Below are 22,733 nucleotides of genomic sequence, written 5' to 3' on the forward strand. Positions count from 1 at the left end.
CTAAACCGTGACAGAGACGTGGTTTGACACCAATTAATGGCGACTTAATATTGTTTACAGGCCGTGCGCCCCGATCGGACCCGACTGCTAATGGACTTTGCAAGTGAAAGGGCGTCGGATCGTGGGAATTGCGGTTTGGGACAGAGGGGGCACGACCACCGATTTTAAACCCGACGCGCTCCTGCAACTTCATTTCACAGCGCGAGGCTGATTGAAACGCCGGTCTGTGAATAGCTGTCGGGGGGCAGATCCACCCCAGTGTCGGTGACAATTGGATAACAACTGCTGCGCTCTGAAATAAAAATCAGCGTCCGAAAGGGGAGGGCGACTGGCGGTGTGGGCGCGCGCGCTTCTTTGTTTCGCAATTAGCGCCGGCGGCATTGCTGGCCAGCGACTGTCAGGACGTGGGGAGGGGGAGGGACCGTGGCAGGACCGGTGGGAAACGGCGGCGTATCAAGGGGGCGGCGTGGGGTGGCGTGCCCAAGAGCGGCGGTCGGCCGCGCTGGGCGCCGCGCTCCCGCACGCCACCGTCAGATAGGCCGGCCGACACGCCTCCGCCGGCGTTCGCGTGCGCCGAAAGCCGGCCGGTGGCGGGTGCCGAACGCAACGTGCTGTCACGGACGTTGCGCTACGACGTCGGCTGTCTGCTGAGTTGAGGGAGGAGAGGGAGGGAGCACCAGGGGTGACGCGGCCCGGCGAGCTGACGACGGCCAGGCGTCGCGTTTCGCCCGGTGTTTATCCCTCATGGCATGGGTTTATTTAAAACGGGCGCCAATTTCCGCCGTTTTTTTCCGCGATCCGTGGCTGCCGCCTCCGCTGCGTATGCGTGACGTCACTGGAGGGAAGGGGGAGGGGGAGCGCCGAGCGTGGGAACGGCTGCGCCACTTGTCTGGGCGCCGCGTGTCCCCCAGATGTGGCCCGCGGTGAACCGACGCCGCTCTCACGAGTTTTTGTTTCGCCGCGGGCTCGGCCAACAGCGGATTTCCTGCCGCTGCAGTGATGCGCTCTTAATCGCATTGCGTACCGTGACGGCCGGCGTGGTGGATTGCAAGTCTGATATTGTGAACAGCTATATGCGTCGCTAGGTAATTTGACTATCATAAAGGTCGCGTGTCGCGCCGATTGCTGGGATTTGAGCGCTGTCGGACATGCATGGGGTCTCGCAGACGGGTGATGAACGTCGCATAAACTCTCACTGCGCGATTCGGCGCCCCCAGCAACAACGGAAAGCGAAAAGTGCGAGGCCGATGGCCTGAAGAGGCTAGGCTTGACCAGCAGCTGTTCGGGCGTGACACTCAGTTGCGCTCAACAGTTCTGGTGTGACACTCAGTTCTGCTCAGAAGCTCTTGAGAGTGACGCAGGCGGCCGTGGGATGCCTGAGATTGTTTCCCTCCTCGTTCTCCGCCGCATCCTAGACTCCCTCGGTGTTCTCCGCCGCATTTACGGCACCTCCCCGGTCGCCCCCAGCTCATTCTCATCGTCTCCCCCAATCGCCCGGCCCATTTCCGGGCCTCCATTTCATCACCTGCCCCCAGGACTGCCTGCGATTTTCCTATCGAGTGAGCTCAGCAAACGGGGAAAGTAGAGTGATGCCGTGAACGCCGCGGACCGAGCGAGGCGTCCACAAGGAAAGAAGCGGGCTAGGAGAAAAAGGCGGCCGGAAAGTTCGGGGGTGGAATTCGTTTGTTTCGATAGCTGCAGCGAGAGATCCATTGTGGTTGCTCGCGTACCTGCAGCCTTGTGCGACCGAGATAGCATTCTCAGCGTTTCCTTCCTGCACAACAGTCGAGCGCGTATCATGCAGAAGCGGCTGAATCGGGCGGTCGCTGCTGGATTTGAGGTTTGGAGTCCTGGATTAGGGTGTATAACGTTCCAGAGATGGAATGTGGGAGGCAGAGGTGCCGATAACATTTTCAACAACTGCGGCACTCCATTTCGAGGCATCTCATGTTTCGACACCAGCCGTAGCTGTGATGTGAAGTCTCAGCTCTGAGATAACGATAACGTGCCCTTAAATAAAATGGTTGCAAGATGAGTAGGAGATCTTACGGTAGATTCATTGAGAACATTTTTTTCTGGATGGATAAAGTCCAGGAAAGAATGCGTTTTTCACCGCTGACCTCAGCAGTATGAGCAGATGTGTTGGGTTTGGACGTCAAAACTCAGAACATTGGTGTAGTTTCGCAAATTGAGTTGAGGGGGTGCGGCATAGCGGGAGAAAATGTCCTCAACCTGGCTCGGAAATGCGTTTGAAAACGATGCTGTCCGAAGTTGTCCCACTTGCATTATGGCCGAAGCCGAAGCACAGAAGAAGCGATCTTTTAGCTGTTGTAGCTTTGTTTTGACTGAGAATCTGTCTCTTGGAACCAGCTATATGTTTGTTCTAAAGAGATAACTTAGGGAACGTGTCTCTGGCTTTGTTTTGACTAAACAAAACCGTCTTTTGGAATCTATTTTGGTATTTTGGTCGAGAGAGGTAACTTCAGGACGTGTTCAGCTGGCCAATGCTTTTCAGACTCAGTATGCTCGGTGAAACGCGTGGCCTGCTATTAATGAAGCTGACGCCTAGATCGCAAGTCTTTCAGTCATGCGCGTGCTATGCTGATTGCAGGGAGCAACACCTCACACCAGGTTATCGTCCGGTCTTGTTAACGCACTGCGGCTGTTGAGGCGCGCCACGTTTGACACCGCGCCGCCTGGTCGGCGGGCGTGTGTCGTCGGGTCGGCGGCGGCCTGCTCGCACCGCTGCTCCCTCCGCCGGGCGGAGTTCGGCTGCAGCGGCGGCCGGCGGCACCGCAACACCGGCGCTGCCAGCCAGCCGGGCGCGCCCCATTTTGCAGCCGTTTCCCACGTCTGCGTGCGCTGGTACAGAGGACACCTGGCGCGTGTGGAATGTGGCGTTTCGGGAGCTTTCCCGGCCTGCGTCAGCGCAACGCCATCCAGCGGGACGGGCAGGGGCCGCCGCCGGTACGCTCCGCGGCGACCCGGCCCAGCGGCTCTCGCCCTGAGGGGAGCGGGCTGTCTGGGCGCCCGGTCGCGACGCGGCCGCCAGCGGCCGTGTGCCCTCTCCCTGAGGGGAGCGGACTGTCTGGTCGCCCGGCCGTGACGCGGCCGCCGGCGGCCGTGTGCCCTCGCCCTGAGGGGAGCGGGCTGTCTGGACGCCCGGTCGCGACGCGGCCGCCGGCGGCCGTGTGCCCTCGCCCTGAGGGGAGCGGGCTGTCTGGACGCCCGGTCGCGACGCGGCCGCCGGCGGCCGTGTGCCCTCGCCCTGAGGGGAGCGGACTGTCTGGACACCCGGTCGCGACGTGGCCGCCGGCGGCCGTGTGCCCTCGCCCTGAGGGGAGCGGACTGTCTGGTCGCCCGGCCGTGACGCGGCCGCCGGCGGCCGTGTGCCCTCGCCCTGAGGGGAGCGGGCTGTCTGGACACCCGGTCGCGACGTGGCCGCCGGCGGCCGTGTGCCCTCGCCCTGAGGGGAGCGGACTGTCTGGGCGCCCGGCCGTGACGCGGCCGCCGGCGGGCGTGTGCCCGGTCGCGTGGCCGGATACGCGGCGGTCGGGGCGCCGGTTTAAACGGGCCGGCGGCGCCGCGCGCGCGCGCACCTGCGCCGATCACTTCCGACCGGGCCGCCGTTTGAATGAGCGCCGCTTCCGGCGCGTCACGGTTGCAGAGCCCGGTGTCGGACGGACGGGGCTTCGCTCGCGGAGAGGTGCAGCGACGACACACGGGGGCACAGAGAACACTGCTCGTTGATTTTAGTGTGGCGAATTTGCTGAGCGCCCTGATTCGATCATTGCGCCTAAGGCGTGCCCAAGTGCTGTATGATAATGCGGGCTAATTCGGAGATTGCAAAATTTCTCGCCACCCGGGGTTCAGCCTAGTTTTACCGTCGGCTGCGACGTGGCCTTTTGTAAACGAAAACTCCGGGAGAGCGTGCACTTAAATGCATGCATGCACTAACGTGCAAGGCATTATTATGATCCGAATGTCATGTAGGCCGGCTAATCTTAAAAGCGTGACAAAACGTGTCTCAACAGCGATGATGGAGGGACAGAGTTTGGTTACCTGTCATGACGTTATCGTGGAACTTGTGCTCAAAAAGCCGAGTGGGTAGCTGGATACTGCTCTCAAACCAGCTCCGGAGCCTGTCTGGTACGCATCCGGCGCGCTCTGATCTCAGTGAAAGTAGTGGAAGGTAATTGTTTGTGGTAGCTGGTTTCCAGTGAGCATTAACGAGCAGCAGAGTTATACCCTTCTCTGACACATGAATATCAACGTGACGTTTCTAAAGCATCGCAGACTAGTGCAGGCTCGCATGTGTGTGCAGCAGAGTGCGTGAATTTGGCTTAGGAACGGGCTCTGCATACATTGCATTTGGTGGGGTGTGGCTGGTGCTTTTAGGTGTTAGCTGGTTTGCTGATGTGTTGCCTGTGGTTGCATTATTTCTGAGGGATTGTGGCCATAATTTGTGTCCGTTTTCACTATGAGTGACATGTTTTACAAGTGGAGCGGCATTTCCTATTGATGTGTGGGTGTGGGTGTGAGTGTGAGTGTGAGTGTGAGTGTGATGTGAGTGTGAGTGCGAGTGCGTGTTCGCCCGGGGAGGAGCCTTCCGCGGCGGCCCGAGCCGGCCGGAGCAGCTGGCCGGGCCGCCGGTGGACGGGGCGGGGCCCGGGTCCAGTGGCGCTGACACGGCGCCTGTGCCCGGCTCCGGTCGCCGGCCGGCTCTCACGTGACGCCTTTGTCCCGCCCGCCGCTGGCGCCCTCTGACCGACACCTCTGGGTCCGTTTCAGGCTTTCGATCGTGCCACCCGAACCCGTGCAAAAATGGCGCGCGCTGTGAGCAGCAGCGGAACTCCGACCCTGTGTGCAAGTAAGTGTGAGCTTAGGCTGCTTCGGGCGGCGCAAAAACCGCTGCGCCGCGCCGTCCCCCTCGAAATGCGGCCCGCGCGCCGCTTCCCACGGGTTCCCCTCGACCGCGGCAAAAAGGACGCACCTCGGAAGAGGGTGGCCGCGTGGCTGGCCTGCGCAGCTGCGGCCTGTTTGGCGCCGGCCTGAGTGGGCTGCAGGACAAAGGGGTGTATCGTCCTGAAAAGGTCGACAGTCCTGCATGGGGTTCGCGATATGACGGTACCCGTACGCTCCCTGTCAGGAACGAGACAAGGCAGTCATGGCAGGGCTGCGGCGATTTGGCTGAAACGCGACACCGGATGTGCTCGAACTGGTTTCCTTCTCTTTTTCATTGTGCTGCCAACTGTTCATTCATTGATATACCTGCACTCTCAACTGAGGTTTCCTGAATCATGTGTCGTGATTCCACTTTCCCAACAGCTATCTTGCCTTTATGTCCTGTTGTTCCTTTCGTGTTTACTGCACCATCTGAAGTGCCCAGATATTGGAGACCTTTGGAGGCCACCGTGGATATACGGCCGCCGGATGTAGCGCTTCCCCGAAGCGCGGCTCTGGTCTCACGTCCGCGCCGAGTCCGTCTTTCGAGCGCCGTCAGCGTCGCAGGGCGCGCCGCCGCGCGCCGTCCGGCCCCTGGGTTTATGAACGCCGCCAATCATCTTCATTGAAGCATAATTGTGCATGGGAAGGCCGGAGTGCGATTTGGCATGCAGACGGCGTGCTGTGGTGCAGTACCCCCGCGCGGCGGGCGCGCCGGCGCCGGCCAAAGCGCGCCGTAATTGGCGGCGTCGGCGGCCGGCCGGCGGGCGCCTCTCCGCTTTCTCGTCCGCCCGGCCGGCGGCGGCGGCGCGTTCCGGACTGCCGTTCGTTATCGTCGCGATAGCGGCGGTGGCCGGGCCGGCCGCCGATAGCCGGCCCGTGCGTGGCGCGCTGGCGCGTCCTTGTCCCCCCTCCCGGCTGAGCGCCGGCGCGTCCTCGTCCCATCCGCCGGCTGCCCGCCGGCCGAGCCGACCTCGCCGCAGGCACCGCTGCTGTCAGGCATTCACCCGCACAATTGTGCATGGGTGCACCTGAAACGTTGCTTACATTTGGTACGATTTTACATTATAATGCATCTTCCATGCCCGCCAAGTTCGTGTGGTATTATTTTTCTTGAGAAATGCGGAAGGTTTGTAAGATTCCATCGTAAATGTCTTCCTATTTGGTTTGGTGGCTGGGTGACAGTCCCTTAAAAACATATGCGTCGAAGTTAGTAACTGATCTAGTAAAGGGCTTATGGGCTGTGCCAGGTGAACTGCGTCGGGGTTTCTGGTAAAAGATTGTCTTCATCCCAGACCCGTCGGAGGAAGGTGGGCCATCTCCGCTGTGGTCCGCGGGGTGTCGCTCAGTGTCCCAGACCGGGTCAGTTACGAGCTCCTGCTGAGCCGCCCAGCCAAACGGCGGCCAACCGACCAGTGGGCCGCCGGGCACAGTACGCGCCGTCAGCAGGGCGGCTGGGGAGTCTTCGACACCAGCGCTGGCCGGCCAACTGCCCCGACCGCGTGCCAGTGGCAGGCCATCGCGGTCCGCCGGCAGCCAGCACCAGGCCAACATGGTCCCACCGTTCCCTCCCCTGCTGCGCTCTCAACCTCAGAAATCACGCGAAATCACACACGCAGCTCTAAAGCAAAACAAGGAGTAAAGAAACCGCAGTAGGAAATCTGGGTGTCACCGCGTAAGGCCAGGACAAGGTCGTGCAAGTCATACAGATCGCTTCAGAGAAACCTCACGTTTAACAGCACAGTGCACGACATTCCAGGTTTGTGTACGCGGCGGCTCCTGTTGGGTCCAGGTGCTCGATACGACGGCCAATCGCGTTCTGATACCTGGGGCCAACGAGACGACGCCACCAGCTTCTCGGGTCGCGGTTTTGTGTCATGCGTTTGGCGCCTCTGGCACCCGGCCACCGAGGAGCGCCGCTTCTCGCGGGCGCACCAGGGTTGAGGCGCCGCGGCGGGGCTCAGGGGTCAGCTGGCCGGCGCGCCATCTCTCGGCCGCCCGGCCGTTCGTCCCGCCACCCGCAGCCGGCTCCCTCACGCGCTGCCATACGCATCCTGGTCGCGGCAGGCCGCCAGGGAGAGATTCCCCTCTGCGCCGCACCCAGCGGCCCGCCACAAGCGCGGCCGCCCGGTCGCCCGGCCGCCCGGCGGTCGCGCGGTCCGGCGTCCGCTCGGTCCGTATGGTCCGCGTCCAGGTGCAGCGCCGCCCGCCGCCGCAGCCGGCGCCTCCAGTAACTCAGCCGGCCGGCACCACCTGTTTATGTACCGCCGGCCGGGCACCCTGTTTGCGGGTAGTGGTGCGCGCTCGGATTACGACAAAAACGGCGTCCGACTCTCGGCGCCGGTGTAAGGAGGAGGCGGCGGCCGGCCGCGGCGGGCCCGCGCCCGTCCGGGCCGCGGCGGGCCGCGGTGGCGGCGGCGGCGCGATCGTCGCGGTTCGAGATACGCCCGCCGTGTTTGCCGCCGCCTGAGGTGGCTTATCAGGGTCCGGCCGGTACCCGTCACCGGCCGACGGGCGGCGTGATCCGCGGAGATGAGCCGCCCACCGGCGAACGACCGACGAACAGCGGTGGTGCTGGCCGCCTGTGCCGTGCCGCAGTCGCCGGCCTGCGCTATCACCGTCTGCGGTGGTGACGGCGGCGAGGAGGGCCAGGAGACGCGGAGGGAGGGCGGAGACGCGGCCGTGGCGGCGGCGAAGACGGCCACTCTCCGGCGCTGGCGTGACGGGGGACGGCCGAGCCTGTGCCGCGTCACGGGCGGGCCGGCGGCGCCGCCCGGAGCCGCCGCTTCGCCGTGTGGGAGCGCGGCCGCCCGCTCCGCCGCCCGGCCGCGGCTTTTGTGGGGCGCCCAGGGCCGGCGGCGCACGCTGCGCCTCAATGCTTCAATCGCGGCGCGAGGAAGGCGATCGCGTCGCGTCCCGCCACGCCGCAACATGTGGGCGTCCTGGGACCGCGGCGCTCCCTTCCACTCTTACCCTCACACACACGCTTATACGGACGAGGCGCCTTCCGCGCACGGAAATGGCTCTACGAATGACCTAGTAGTGGGATATGCCGGACCGTAGGACCAGAGGTCGCCTTGTGGAAGTGCCTGCACGATGCGCAGTTAATCGACGAGTCCGGTGCCGTGTTCTGGCCGCGTGTCGCTAATTACGGCGATGCTCTCAAGGGTGTGAGCTCTTCTCGCTGCATGACTCCTTTGTTTGCTCGGACTGCGGGGACGCCGGTGCCGTACACAGCGGGTGTCATTATGCAGGGTGAAGGGCGAAATGTTCACAGATGGTGAGCGTGAGCCGCTCTGCACGCCAGCGCGCGTTCGTGGAAGGGAGCCCGCGCGCTGGCCCGCCGGCCGGCGGCACAGGACCGCTCCCCGCCCAGATGTGCGACCGCATTCTCGGCGCGGCACTTTTGCAGCGTGCAGCACCGTCCTCGTGTAGCGGAACGTGCATGTTTTCCGTCGCAGTCCGTCTCTCCCACGATGTAGGGTCCAGCCCCCCCCCCCCCCTTCCAGGCCTCCGACCCCCGGCGTCGGCGCGTCGCTGGCCGCTGGTGCCACATCGGCTCCCGCGACGCCCGCCTCAGGCGCGCCGCGCCTGAACGCGCCACCGGCACAACAGCCGGCCGGCAACCGGACACGGTGCGATGCGCCGATAGCGGCCTGTGAAAATAAACAGCCCGCTGAGCGGTGGGTGTCGCGACCGGCGGGCGACGCGCTCACAGCTCGTTGTCGGACTAATGGGGACGGCCGTGGCGTGGCTGGCGGCGCGGAGGGAGGGGCAGGGGCGATGTGACCTGTCGTCGGCGGGCGGCCTCGCGCTGGAATTCCTCCGGCCGCGGCGGGGAGCGAGGGTAGGTTGGAATGCTGGGAGGGTTCGGGTGGGCCCACCACCGGCGCGTCCTGCGGCTGCGGGACGGGGGCAGACGCGCAACCACTGACGTGTCCGATCGCTCCCCTCCTTCGCTGACGGAGATGTGAGACAGGTGTCCGGCGGCGGCAGCTGCGCCCCCCCCCCCCTCGCGCTGCTTGGGGCCTTCTCCCGTTCTCGGTCGGTTCAGTGAACCGGGCTGCCGGTCACCAGACAACGGTGGCCCTCGCCTGGGGCCGCCGTGGACTTGGTCGAGAGATGGCTGCTGCTCGCTGACTGTGACTCGGGGTGGTTGTCACTCCCCGACTAGCCAAGACGCAGGGCGTCGCGAAGGGGGCTATGTTGCGCAGAATGCGTGCGCCGTGCTGTGGAAGCTCGCTACACTGTGCGTCGTGGAAGAAATTCCGTGCAGCGTGGTTTCTTTGTCATGTGTCCGGACGGTGAGCATGGCTCTGGAAAAATGAACAGGCATTTTTGCAGGGCACGTTCCATTGTCCTAATTGTTCATTGCCGGAATGTCGTTTTTGGCACACAGGCTAATGCCATTTTCCTCATTGTCTTCCATGGGCGTTAGTTGACACCTTAACACAGTAGCGATAAAGCGTGACGTGTATTCCTATCGGCTGACCCGTGAGATATGCCCGCTCCACGTGAGGATAGCCTCAGGCACAGCCAAACTCTGCCGATGTTCTGAATCATGGCCTCAGCAAAGTAACACCACTTGGCAAACGAACTGCGGTGAGTGTAACCTGGCGCGTTACGGTGAGCGTAACCTGGCGCGTTACGCATGCGTGACCAAGCGTGAGTCAGGTTGGACACCGGAACCACAAATGTGTTTTAGATGACTGCGTGCACCTCAGCGTTTCCCATTTCGTGCGCCGTCATAGCATGGACAAGCGTTGAGCGGTCTCAGGCACGGGTAGCTGCGCTGGACAGCCGGGAGCGCCGGGAGGCTGTCCGGCGGACGAGCGGCGGTGGTGGCGCCCGGTCAGCGGACATCGCCGCGGCAGCGGGCCGGCGCCCGCGCGGCGCGCGCGAGCGTCTGTCAGCGCCGGACGTGGACGGCGCGGACACGACCGCGACACGGACACGGTCACGAGTGGCCGGGGACACGCCCGCGCTGCCGACAAGAATGGCCGGCGCCGCATTGTGCCGGCCGTCGGGTCACGCCGCTCGGCCCGGCCCGCCCCTGCTCGTGCTCCCGCGAGTGGCGCGCGGCTCCGGCTGCCCGCGGCCGCTGGAATGCGGAGCGGGCCAGCCCGGACGTCCCCCTCCGTCCCCGCGGGCGCGTCGGCCCACAGACAAATGGTGGCCGACGGGAAATGCTGGGCGCGTCTGCGCGGGCGCTGACAGACCCGGGGCGGACACTGCCCCTGCCGCCAGCTCATGAATAAAACAGACACGTCGCGCGGTCACCGCGACAGCTGGCTGGCCGTCCTCTGCCGCCAAGGCCTCGGCGGCCGGCCAACGACGGCGTGGCGCGGGTAGGGGCGCGCCGTGCACGCCCTGTGACCGGCGCTGCACGCTCGGCGGCCGGCCTTTGGCGGCCGCGCCGAGTGGCCATCGGCCGGGGTGGCGTGGCTGCCGGTGGGCGCCGTGCTGACGCCGCTGTTTGTCGCATCCAGGCGCGTAACCCGCGCCGAGACGGGCCGAGACGCGCCGCGGCCGGCCATCTGGCGCGGGCAGGTGGCCGGCAGTCTCCTCCAATCAGCGCCGGCCGGGCGCTGACGTCACGGCTGGCCGGCCCAGCTGCCGACGCCCGGCCGGTGGCGGCGCGGCCGAGCCGCGGCCGAACACGTGCGGGCCGAGCAGAGCGCCTGCGCGCCGCGGCCGACGCCTCTTCATTATCGCGCGCGGGGTGCAACGCGAGATGACCCAGCCTGCGTGGTGTCGCCTTTCGCCGTCGCGGAGAGAGACGTGCACCGCCCCCCCCCCCCCGGACATCTGCAGACCCGACTGCAATCCCATCGATGTCAGCCTGGCACCCGCCAGACATCCGTCCATCGCCCGCATTTTACCCGTCTGACAGCGGCCTGACACTCAAGACGCGGCACGGCCGACGGCCGGCGGCGGCCCGTCCTGTCCGCGCCGCTGAGCCGGCGGCGCCCCACCGTGGGAAGCGCGCGCCGCTCGGCCCGCGCCACTCGGCGTGTAATTCTTCCCCGGCCGAATTCGCCGCCGTGTCACGGCCGGCCGGCCAAGGGAGACGCGCGCCGGGCGCCGGGCGTCGGGCGGCGCGGCCCGGAGCCGCCGCCGGGCCGCCCGCCGGCGCCGCACCGGGCCGCGACCTTCCAGGGGGTTCTCACGACCGGATCGGTCATTATCCTTGGGCCGCGTCGGCGGCGTAATGGCGGCCTCGCTGCCCTCTGCCCCGCCGGTGGCCGGGCGTTGCTCGGATCATGCGGGCCCCGGGAGCGGCGCGGAGTGGCCGCCCGCGCGGCCGTATCCAAGCCCGGCCCTGTGAATGCGGATTCGGCCGCGGTTTTTTATCCACCCTCGGACCATTGAGTTTAGAATGAGATTAATAGGCCAGATTTTTTCCGAAAGGGTTGAAAATTCGGTAATAATTCACATATGATTAGACGGGTCATAATATGGAGTCGGTTTTTTCCTCTGTCGGTGGTGTGGTGCATGTGGCGCAGGGTTTTGAATACGGACGCCTGGTGGTGCCATGAATAGACGAACTACTCTGTGTTACATGCATCGATTTGGCGCGATCGGGAGCCGGTGCTTGAGCGCCATTGTTGCCGAGGCGGGCCCCATCTGTGAGCTCCTGGGCGGCGCACGTCACCTCACAATGGGCCGCCTGCAACGCGGCCGCACGACGCTAATCTATGGGAAAATGGCATAAAAATGCACGGCCGGGAAGTACAACAAGCGGCTGTTGATGTTAATTGGATATTGGGGGACGGGCGGGCGGGTCGGCGGGCGGGGGAAGGGAGCGGGCAGATTATCCATCTCTGGGGGGACGGCCGGTAAACAACGCCGTGAGAACGGCCGGCGGGTGCGCGCCGGGCCACCGTCACCGGCTGGCGCTCGCCGGTCCGGCAGGAGCGCTCGGACGACTGGTCGTGGCGCCGGCTGCCTCCCCGGTCCGCCCCTCGCCGCCTCCCGGTCGAGCGCGCCCGTCCCTCGCCGCCTCCCGATGGAGCGCGCCGTCTGTCGCGCCCGGCTTGATTGGGCAAGCCACCGACCGAGCCAGGGGGAATCCGTTTGTTTTCGGTCGTTATCGCTTTAAATTCGGCGAATGACACCACAACGGCGATTTTTTCATAGACCACTTGTCGCGGGCGAGCACAAGGCGACTGGCAGCGGCGGACATTTATCACTGCACGCTGCCGCTCGGACCGGGAGCGGGCCCGCTTTGTCTTGGCATTGTGCCGTGGCGAGACAAATGGGTGCCGCCGGTCGGCCGAGTCAATCAGCCAAATACGATTGCCGCCGCGATACGGCAGTGTGCTGCCATCGCTCCACGCCACCGCTGAAGGGGTGGCGGCGGCTGACCCTGGCGCCCGAACCGCCGTCAGCTCCCGGTCTGTTCGCAGGGCTCCCGTGGCTCCGTCGCGGCGGTGTGGCCGGGTTTTGTGCGACGTTCTGGTTCTAGTTCTCGTTCTCGGCGTCGAAACGGGCTTAAGTTCGGCGGCGGCCTCGGGCGCCGCTTACTCTGACGTCTGTCGCGGGTTCGTTATCTGGTTTGTGTCTCCAGCTCCTCTCCAGCCATGCTCCCCCCACCCCCCGCCACCCTCTCGGGCGCCGCTTACTCTAACGTCTGTCGCGGGTTCGTTATCTGGTTTGTGTCGGGGGCTCCTCTCCAGCCATGCTCCCCCCCCCCCCCACCCCCCCGCCACCCTCGCGATCGTTTGGCCTCCCGTCCCGGCCTCGGCGCAGATGGGTTTGGCCTGTGATCCTGGTCTGGCGGCGGCCTGGGCCTGGTCTCTCGGCAGATCGGCGCCGGTCCCGCCGCGGTCCCGGCCGGCGGGGCTCCGGGTGACGCCGACTGGCCGTTGCGCGGCGGCCGACTCGGTTTTTGTCGGGCCCGGCCTCTGTTTTGTCGCCGTTGATGGATGGCGCTGGTGAGCCGACCGACCGCCCCGACCAAGTGGCCGATGATGTACGGCTTAATCGTCGGGCACCGCCAACGGGACGGCTGGCGCGCGCCGTTTTTGCACCGCCGTCGGTTGTTTATTGACGGTGAGACTTGGCTGGTCGGACAATCTGTCACCGGGGTCGGCGGTGGCGGCCGCTGCGGTGTCCCGGGCCGGGGTCGCCAGCTTGTAACGCGACGGCGGAAACATGTCAATGCCAACGGCCGCGGCCACTGAAGACCGGCGACAGGATCGGGGTGGCGACTGTTGTGGCGTCTGTGGATTGGCGTAGTGTGCAAGCGTCGTGAGCCGGGGTGGCGACTGTTGCGGCGTCTGTGGATTGGCGTAGTGTGCAGCGTTTTGAGCCGGGTTGGCGGAAATATTCATGGTATTCGCCCGCGTTTAGGAGTTAAACAATTCACTATGCCGCTTTCCACCAGCAGGCCAGTTTTTACGCACTGTCGCGTTTTGATCGGCATGCGTGACAGTGCGCTGGTATGAAATTATTCGGACCGAACACGGGTGGCAGCGGGCTCACATTGTGCTCGCGATTTGCATTTTGCCACATTTTACAGGCGGTCGTCGTCCCCGCCGTCTGAGCGACTGACACCTGACCTCTCCTGGCAGCATGTTCTGTGTGTGGTGCGCGGCGTGCGTGTGAAGCGATGGCCGCCGTCGCCCCGCCTGACGCTCGTCTCTCCTCTCGGCAGGTGCCTGCCGTCGCACGTCGGCAAGTACTGCCAGTACGAGAACCCGTGCGTGACGGGCCGCGGCCAGCGGTGCCAGAACGGCGGCGAGTGCTACGTGGTGCCCAACAACAGCTCGAGTCCTGGCTTCTCGTGCCGCTGTCCGATCGGCTACACGGCCAGCCTCTGCGAGATCCCCGTGGGCCAACGCGTGCGACAGCGAGCCCTGCTTCAACGGCGGCACGTGCACGCTCGTGACGCTCGACACGTACCGGTGCACGTGCCCGGCGCGCTTCCGCGGCGACAACTGCCAGATGCGAGACCACTGCGCCTCGCAGCCGTGCCGCAACGACGCCCAGTGCACCTCGCTGGCCTCCAGCTACCGCTGCACGTGCGCCGACGGTTTCACGGGCTCCAAGTGCACGGATGACATCAACGAGTGTGACCGGCAGCCGTGCGGCCACGGCCGCTGCGTCAACACGTTCGGCAGCTACCAGTGAGTGCTGACGCGGCCGCGCCGTCCGCGCTGGCCGGCCGTGGGGCCGTGCATGTGCAGCGGGCGAGGCGCGGGGGCGGGGCGCCCGGCACGCGCCGGTAGTTTTCGCGTTGGCGATGTATATTTAGGTTAAGTCGTGCCGTGGTAGGGTAAATGGGCGTTGCGTTCTTAGTATGGGGTTTCGTAATGCTGCAAAGTGCCAAGTTTACCAAGTCAGACAGGCCAGGGCCGAAACGTTTGCGTCCTGTGCATGGGTTTGTGCTCTGCCGGAGACATGGCACTGCCCTGAAGGACAGCCGTAACAGCGGTGCGCAGATCACGCGTTCTCCTCACAATACCACTGCGATGTTGAGCGCTCTGCTGGCGATGGGGGCCCTGGCCCCGGCCGCGGTGGTTGTGGGCCGGGAGGGTGATCCCGCGAGGCGCGATCGGGCCCTCGCCGCTGCGGTTGGCGTCGCCTCAGGGTCGATAATCAGGGTCGTCTCAGGGTCGCGGCCGATAATCCGCGCTCGCTTCATGATGCACCTGTGACGCCCTCCCTCTGGCTGGACGATTTTACGACTTGTCGCGCCACTCGGGGGCCCGTGCGCGCTCGGTCAGACAACGTCTGATAGTGGATCCGACGGCGGCTCGGACGTGGCCGCTCGTGTCCGGTCCGTGTTGGGCGTCACGACGCTGGCGGCCGTTACGACGCCGGGCGGGGAGATCAGATCGCGCCGCCGGCCGTCGGCCCCGTCGCCCCGTCGCCGTTTGGTGCGGGCGCGCGCCGCTCACGGGCAGCCGCCGGGCGATCGTGCGGCGCGCCGTGTTCGCCGGGGGAGCCGCGCCAACGCCGTTCGTGATAGGGCCGCGAGCATAACCGGGTTTAAGTGTGGTGCGGTAGGGGACTCGGTGGTGTGGTGGTGGATGTGCCATCGTGGGGGATGCTTGCCTTTGCAGCGCGAAAGCCGGCGATCGTCGGGGATCGCGGGCATGTTGCTGACCAAAAGGGTTCTGTTTTCTTGTACGACTTCGCCACGAATCACGATGCCAGCAAAAATGCGGGACATACAGTTTTTAAATAATTTCATTTCAACAGCACCCGCTAGATGGTAAAAATGGAGATCATGACAGCTGCAAAAATGTTAGCAGCCGGTCGCTTGGCGGGCAATGGGCTGCACCACAGCGGATAGCTGCGTTAATGGGCGGGCGTCGGTCGCTGGGGGCGACCAGCAGCGGTGACTGGGTGCGGCGGAGGCGGGAGGGGGCGTGCGTGCGTGCGTGCGTGCGTGCGTGCGTGCGTGCGTGCGTGCGTGCGTGCGTGCGTGCGTGCGTGCGCGTGCGCGAGAGGCCACCGAACGCGGACCGTCGGCCAGCCGGTGGCGCCGTCGGCCGATACGGTACGGTGCGTTTAGTCCGGTCCGTCCGGTCCGTCGGCCCGGCCCGGCCGGTCCGGTCCGGCTCGGCCGAAACTCCGAAGCCGCACCGCCGCCTGCGACGCCAGGGGACGGTCCGCCGCCTCCACCGGAGCCCTCCGCGGAACGGGGCCGACCTGCCGTCATCCGGCCCGGCCGCCGGCACCCCGTCTAGACGAGAGGGTTACGCCCCCCCCCCCCCTCTCCCGCCTCGTACGTCACCAGCCCCGAGTTACTCGCGGGTTGGTATGCTCCGGCAGGCCGACTTAAGCAGCTTTAAGGGGAGCGGCGGGCAAAATCTGATCCCAAATCGCCAGACGCCGTTTCCGCAGCGCAGGTGTGCCAGCGGAAGCGGCGCGCCCGAACGCTCGGCTGTTGTGATGACTGGTCGGCAGGCTGGCCGGGCACGGGCGCGGCGAGAAGGGTTGGCGGGTGCGCGTGGACTCAATCAGCTGACCTATGAAAACACGGGCCGCCGCCGGTGGCGATAGCGCAGGCATGAGCGCTGTCGGCCCCGAAGACCCCGGCCGCGGGTCTGGGTCACTGCGGTACAGGTGGAACACCGGATCCTCCCGGTGGAGAGTGACCCGCACGAGTGACCGCAACGCCTGACGCGTGGGGAGGCAACGTGGAGAGGGGCGGTTGTACTCGAAAGCGAAATTGGACTACGTGACGGCTGGGACTGGTTGTGATCGGGAATTTAGCGGTCCCAATTTTGGGAGGTTTTTGAACGGTGGTGTGGGATTTGTTACACCAAGTTTGTGAACTTTGAACCGGGATTTGTTACTCCAAGTCGGCAGGGTGTGGAATCCGTCCACTGCGATGGAAGCGATAATCTTTCCTCGGTCTGCTACTGTCTTTCCCTTGCTCGGATTCACACCGGTCTTAACGTACAAACGCCGGTGATTTGCACCGGTGAAATTAACACGTTTACGAAAAGGGTACGGCTAAGTGAAAAAAGTACCAGTAAATGGTGAAAACGAACACTTGCCAAGCCACTGGATGAGACCAAGAATGATCCGTGTCAGATAATGCTGTTTTGGAGAATGGAAGTTTATGCTTGTCAGGTATATTTGAAGAACTGATAGTACCATATGAACAATAAAATCACAATGGATATGTAAACGTACAGAAAATAAAAGCGTTATTGGGAGCTGGTGACCGGGCGTGATGCCCGTCACTCGTACTCACGCCAAACAGCTTTTGTCCGACACTTTTGTAGTTTGTATTTAAAAACCCCCGAAACCAACTTTGCGTCGTCCACTTCCTAGGAACTGGTGCAGTAAAGCCTGTTGCGGTTACGCCTGACGCCAAAAACACCGACAACTCTGTTCAGTTCCTGACTTGGGGTGTGTGTAGCGAGATTGTTCTGCCAGTCTGAACGGTGCATCCAGGTCGCCGTCCCCCTGTCGTGGCTGACGGCTCCATCTTGCCCCTCTGCAGGTGATCTGTGACGCCGGCTACACAGGCCGCAACTGCGACACCAACTACGTGCCGTGCGTGCCGTCGCCCTGCCTGCACGGCGGCAACTGCACCGTCATCAACGATCTGGAGCACTCTTGCGAGTGTCGACTCGGTAAGTGACCCGCCGCATGCCCTCGAACCTTGCGGAAGTGACACTTGACGGGGGGCCGGGGAAAGGCGCCAGGTGTCCCCGGGCGTTATTTCGGGGGGTTTTCCTGTGCGACGGTTTCTTTCTGCGCAGCTTCGGTTTTTGTTTTGTTTTTGTCTTTGTTTTCGTTTTTGTTTTACTATGCGAGACTGTGGGAAGTGTCCAGCACCGGACCGTCAGATGAGAGATGAGAGTGTGTCCGTGGCGATTTTTGAGTGTCGCTGTACGTGTCTGCACGTTGGTGTGGAGAGAGGTCCAGTGCGTTACCCCCCTGCGCGGGGCTCCGGAGAGTTGTTGAGCGTATTGCTCCCTGTGCGTGGGGGTGGGAGGCCTGGATAATTTTCGAACGTTTTGCCCCGGCACAGGATTCCTGAGCGTCTCCGCTGCGAGGCTGAGGAGAGTGACGAGGCGCCACTGTGGCGCGACCTTGCTGTCGGTCGGCTCGTTCTGCGTTGCGAATGAGGTGGCATGGCGGGGGAGGTCTCCGTGGGCGGATGGGGATGCGGCGAGGGAGCTCTCGCACAGTGCGCCCACAGGCCCCATTCGAGTGCAGAAGCGCCATCTGGGCAGCCCGTGCTATCTTTGTAGCACGCAAAAAAAGTTATCGGGCAAAAACCGACTCTCACCGCAGTTTTTTTTTTCGGTAGTTGATCCGCTGAACGGTAGTTACCTGAAGCGTGGGAGGTTCGATTCGTATCATAATTGCCCGGAAGCGGAGGTCAAATGACATAGACCGATGTCGGCAAGGAATCGTTCTGCCAGCCGTGGGTTTCTTGCCCAACGCTCCAGGCTGGGGGCTGCCCGAGCTCGTCAGTAAATTAAAGCTTATCTTGATAATACAACGTCACGAACATGGAGTACCTGAGCCAACAATGTTTTTGCGATGACAGGTTTTTAAAATGCGCTAATATTTGCCGTTGGCGTCGTCAGTGGGGTGTTGGGGTACCAGTAGTTCTACACTTGTACGCGTGCTTTGACAGTGAACCGGATGCGACCAAAGGAGGCGGTTGCAGCGTTATCCATTCGGTGTGATCATGGGATGACGTCATCTGTGCCGAAGCAACACGCGATCATTGCGAGTAGTCTTGCTCTGTGAAGCGAGGCTGCCTCTCCAGACGAATGAATCACCCAGCGCTGTTACGTCCTGTTAACGGCCCATGGTCGTCGCCGGAGTCACACGATGCACGTGGGGTGATTCATAACCGGTCGGCCATCTTTGCTGCTGACGTATCCGATGCCGGGGCACACGGACTCCTTGCCATCGGCTCGATGGTGTGTTCCATGTTACGCTGGATGGTGGCCGCCGCTAGAGGCTTGAACCGTGTGTGAACGGATTCAACAGTCCGGCTGCGAGCTAGCCACCGTACTTACTGATGGCGTGTACCGCAGTGGCCCGGGCGTGGAGCCGGGCCGCCCCGGGCCCGCCGGGGGCGCTGTTTTCGACACCGCTCCGAGCGCGGCCGGCTGGAGCCACTACTCCCACGCACGCGACGTCCTCCTGCCAGCGCGGCCCGCGACGCCCGTGGTGTGGGGTGGTCGGCGTCATCGGTGCCGTGCCCCGTGAGCGTGTGATCTGCGTGTGAACGCGGAGGGCATGCACCCCGACCGCGCCGACGGGACTGGAGTGACGCAAACGCAACGTGAAGTGTGTAGTATGTGGACGTGCCGACACAGAGCGCCGGCGCGGATTGCAGTGTCACGTGAACCGCATGACCGGCGCGAGCTCTGTGTGAACACGAAGGTCGGGCTTCGGCGGCTCCGGTTGAATGTCGCTCTCTCTCTCAGGTTAACGACCGGGAAAAGCCGACATAACCTGTTTGCAGGAGCGTAGCTTCACGAAGCGCGGCGAAAGCATCGAGTTATCGTCCAATTTTGACGGTAATCCGCAGGTTTTCTCGAGTCATCCACTGGAACAGGCGATTGTTCTGTTGGACACAGGAGTCGATGGCTCGTTGGCAATGGATTGGATCTTAAGCAGACCGGCCGACTTAAGCATCCGATTTGTATATTTGCATGTGCCGTTTCGCAAGATTCTCTGTGCCATTCTGTGGCGGGCGTTTGCACGCGCTCTTTGTGTGAACGTGATTATGTCGGAATCCTGGCACCGCCGCCGCCGCTAAGCAGGTGACTTTTCTTCGGAGGCGACTTCTTTGTGCCGAGCTTGGCTGACCAGCCGAGCCGGCAGGCCTCTTCGCGAGCGGCGGTGCGGGTCCGTGGGCCCCTGAGCTGCGGCGGGAGGAGCTCAGCACGCTCCACAGCTGGACGCCCGGGCAGCTGGCCGCCGGCTGGCAGGCCCGCTGCCGGCCTCGATCCTGTGATAGGCCACCGCGCCCGCCACGCGAGAGCTGCGGCCCGGCGGTCGCGGCTGCAGCGGCGGCGGTCGCAACGTCGCCGGGGGCGCCGTGCGACCGCGGGTCACCGGCTGCGAACGGGAACCCCCAGCCGGCCCGACGCGGCGGTGTGATCGGGGCGGAGGAGCCAGCTGCAGGTTTTCACCTCGCCGCCTGGCGTGTCAACGCGGACCCCGGGCGATCGTGTGACGGTCACCCGGGGCACGTGAGCTGGCAGCGGGACCCCCGGCCCGCGCGCCGCGGCGTTGCGTGCCGAGTGCCGGCTATCTCCGCGTTGATCGGCCCGATCGCCGCCCGCGGTTTGCGCTCGGCCGGTTGCCTAACTGTGAGGCGGGCGGCAGCCGCTTCCGCGAAGGCGACGCCCCGGGCGGCTTTTGTTGCACGGCGCGCGCCGGCCGGGAGTGCGCCATTATCGCAGACGTGCGCCATTATCGCGGCCCTGCTGAGAAGAGCGGCCCGCGCTGCCCGGCTGGGGTTCGCCGAGGGCCCGCAATGAACCGATTATCTGGCGGGGAGGGTACCGATAGTGGCTGCCGCTGTGAAACTATGTGTTCTGCGAACATGCACGAAGTGTTCAAAGAGTGCTGAAGACAGTTGGAAGGTGTGCCGGCATGCATGAAGCCATTAATCTGCGTTGTGGTGTGCCCCAGGGAATTTAGTATGCGCTGAAGTAAGCGAATGGCTCTTACGGCTTTCTAACACGGTGCTTTGTCACGAGACGTCCGCATCTGACTACGTCGAACGAAACTGTTTATTTTAGTCCCATTTGTTGTACGTCCCATCTCATGATGTGGTTTTGGAGTTTGGATCATGCTTGTTCAGAATACTCACCGGCCTGGAATGGGCTGCTTTGTCGCCGCTGTGTGCCACCTATTCACGTCGTCCTGCGCGTCGGTCAGCGCGGCCCGGACCGGGGTCCCAGCCCGCAGCGGGCACGACGGGGCGCCGGCGGCGGCTCCGACCGGACGCCTTTGTGAGCGGCCGGTCGGCAGCCGTGGGAGGGGGCGCCGGCCGGCCCACCTCCTGACCCCGGCCGCGGCCCGCTTCCGCCGGCCCTGCTGCAGCGCCACCGGCCACCTGGCTCGTCGCCCATCAACCGGCGGCGGCGGCGGCGCGATAATTGCCGCCTGCGCCGGGGCGCCGCGCCGCGATGGCCGGCGCGGGTCACGGCGCCGGCCGTCGCGGCGTGACCCGAGGTCGGCCGACGCCGCGCGGCACGCCCGGCAGGCGGGCTCGCCGGCGAGCGGCGGTGGCCGTCGGCCGAGACGGGCCGGCGCGGCGCCGCGGTGACGGGCGACGGCCGGAGCGGGCTGCGGTCCCACGGTCGCCGGAGCCGTCCGTATTAGCCGGCGTGATGACATGGCTTTCGATGGCGTTGCGCCCACTTCGTGCATCTGATCCATGGCGCGTAGTTGCGTGAGGAGGGGCTTAAACGGCTTTAACGGCGAGTTGCACGCTGCTGTGAGCCGATTAAAACTAAAGAATGTGCCCAGAATGCTTAGTTTCGAAACCAATTGACGGAATATGGTCCGTCATGATAAAAAAAAAACACGTGCATGATGTGCCCCAATCTGGTCTGTGGCATAACGCCTCTTCCGTTTCCATTTGGAACGTTCGGGACAGAGAGAAATGCAATAGCCAGTTAGTCGGGCTCGCCGGCCATATCTTTGTCGCCGACCTGTAATGGCGACACGATCGTTTCGCGATGCTGGTCTTCCACGAAAGCGGTGGGGTCTGACGACTGGACTGTGGCATTGTGTGTCGTGCCATTGTCTCAGGCTGCTCAGTGCGCTGGGAAGCGAGCGAATCTCTGTCGCGCTGTTTGTGTTTCGAGACGCCCAGCATCCGTCCGTGTCAAAACAACGCTGTTGATTTTGTTCGGGTCCGTGCCCGAACGCGTCAGTCTCATCATGTACTTCGGGAGCTGTGAGCGCACTTGCAGGATGTAGCCACTGACTCGGAGCGGGTCGCTGCTTGCCATTTCGCTCCCACCCACACCTGAGGCAGAAGAGAGCGTCTCGTTACCGCCAGGCAAGTATTGTTCCCCCGCGCGATTGGTACCTGGTCCCCCGGGGTCAGCCCCGCTCAGCGGGGTGGCTGACGCCCCTTCCCGCGCCGTTTCAGTACCCTGACGGCCGTGACCGGGACCGGTCCATCGCCGCTGTCGCCGGCGTCCCGGCCGGAAACGGGCCGTTCTCTCAACGACAAAGCGCCGTGCCGAGACGCGACGGCGGCGCCTGACGTCCTCGGCGCCGCCAAAAACTGGCCGGGCGCCATCGGGCCGCCGCCGGTGATCCATTAGCGGCGGCGACGGCGGTGGGTCGCCTGGCGGCCCGGTGCCGGCTCGGGCGCGGCGGCGGTAGCGCCCGCGCCCCGCCCGCCGCCCGCCGCCCGCCGCCCGCCGCCGGCGTCTTGGCCGCGTGGCCTCGGGCGGTGGGGGCGCCGCAGCGGCGGGGGCCGGGCCGTGCTGGGAAAGTTCTTCACGCTCAGCGCCGGCCGGGCGGCCCGCGCGGCCCACGTACGGTCTCTGACATGGCGAGACGGATGACGCGCGTCCGGCGCGCGAGCGGCCGCCAGGGGCGCCCGCTCGGCGCGCCGAGGGCTCAAGGCGAAAGAAATCACGCGACTGCGCCGTGGCGAAAGAGGGAGAGAGATAGGGGGGATGGCGAGATGGAGCCGCTGCGGGGCGCAGGGGAGGGAGCGGAGCGCTTGAGGGGAGGGAGCGGAGCGGATTGGGTGGGTGCACTGTTACGGTGCGTGTGCGGCGGAAACAGGCGTCTCGCGTGGGGTACGCTGTGAATCACGACTTTTCTGGCTGCTTATGGGGTACGTGAAGTCGCCAATTGTCCCATGAAACTGGGGCTCTGAATGAGGGTGTTCAGTGGCATTACACAGCTTAAGGAAGGCTGTGATATCTAGCATTTCCTGCCATCCGACCTTTTTTAAGACCGGGTGGGTACGATGCCGGATCCCCGCAGATAGCATTTAATTTCATTCCTGCGGCTGTTAAGATCCGATGACCAGACACCGCCCGTCCCCTCCGGCTCAGGTTTGTTCTTTGTGTGTCCGGGAGCGTTGCCAGTGGCCATTGATCAGGGCCGGCGGATGTCGGAGGGCAGGTGAGGCCCGCGGCGTTCCCGTGGCCTGGGCAGCCTGGTGACGGGCGGCGGCGGCCGTCCTCGCCTTGCCTCCTCGGCTCATGCGACTGGTGAGGTCATCGGCGACGTGCGCTCGGATGCTTCGCTGCGTGGCAGCAGTGGCACCGGTCCTCGCGGTGGACGCGGGGCCAACTCGCACAGCT

The 22,733-nt window shown here is 64.3% G+C and overlaps 1 pseudogene; it reads left to right on the forward strand.

Annotated features, from left to right (window-relative positions):
• Window positions 1–22,733, forward strand: part of LOC119100237 (neurogenic locus Notch protein-like) — a 32,310-nt pseudogene that overhangs the window by 3,848 nt on the left and 5,729 nt on the right.

The sequence above is a fragment of the Pollicipes pollicipes genome, unplaced genomic scaffold (assembly GCF_011947565.3).
Source record: "Pollicipes pollicipes isolate AB1234 unplaced genomic scaffold, Ppol_2.1 Scaffold_4881;HRSCAF=5763_pilon_pilon_pilon, whole genome shotgun sequence".
Taxonomy (NCBI): domain Eukaryota; kingdom Metazoa; phylum Arthropoda; class Thecostraca; order Pollicipedomorpha; family Pollicipedidae; genus Pollicipes; species Pollicipes pollicipes.